Source organism: Egretta garzetta, unplaced genomic scaffold (genome assembly GCF_000687185.1).
Source record: "Egretta garzetta isolate BGI_Z169 unplaced genomic scaffold, ASM68718v1 scaffold411, whole genome shotgun sequence".
NCBI lineage: Eukaryota > Metazoa > Chordata > Aves > Pelecaniformes > Ardeidae > Egretta > Egretta garzetta.
Window position 1 is genome coordinate 271,787 of NW_009258541.1, and position 904 is coordinate 272,690.

Sequence of the window (904 nt, forward strand, 5' to 3'; positions counted from 1 at the left end):
CCAGCCCCACGCAGCCGCTCGCCCTGGCGTCCCCGCCCGCCCGGCTCCCCTCTGCACCGCCGGCGGAGGGGAAGTAAAGGCCCAAAATGGTTCTGTTCCTTCTCCTCTCCTTTCCTCTCCTCTCCCTTCCGTGCTGCTCGGCCTGCGAGGCTGGCGTGCCTGCGGTGCGCGCCCGTAACCACCGTGCCGTTCGCTGACCCGGTGCCACGAGCGGCGTTAACTCCATGAAGGAGTTCCTCAAGTGCCGTTGCAAGCAAGGTCTTCATCGGCCAAGAGACTGCAGTGGCCTAGCATCTTTATGGTACACCGCAGATGGCCAAACTTGAGAGGGGCCTCAGCACGGCCACAGGGTAAGGGCGTGCAGTCAACTGTGCCCCTGTGCGATAACGTAAAGCACAGGGCCCCGCTGTGCACGCGCAAGCGATTCACTTCCATGTGTGCAAAACGGAGCCCGGTGCAGTGGAGGCCAGGGTGTGGTTCTTGGAGGCAACCGGTTTGTGGCTTTGTGAAGCAGTTGTGCCGCAAATACGTAACTCTATCGCAAGGGCAAAGGTAGGTGGAAATCTAGGTAGAGAAGTGAGTTAAGGGGATGTTGTCAAGGTAGTTAGAACCATGAGCTAACGTACCGTCTCATACTAGGGATTTTATTTCACATACCCTGCCCCTAGCGCGTCGCTCTCCCCTTCCCGACCGTTACAGGGCTGCCCATCTCCACAGGACATCACTATGGCAGCGCTGTCGCCGGCCGAATGGTTGAGCCTGCTTAATTGAAAATGAAAGCTCACATAAGTTTGAAAAGACCAGGCAGATATCTCTGCTGGCTGAGTCAAAGTGATTTCCTTATAGATGGAGAGGCAGCAACACCTGGTCTGTAAAGGTGGAGGCAGTATGTGCGTGCCATTCT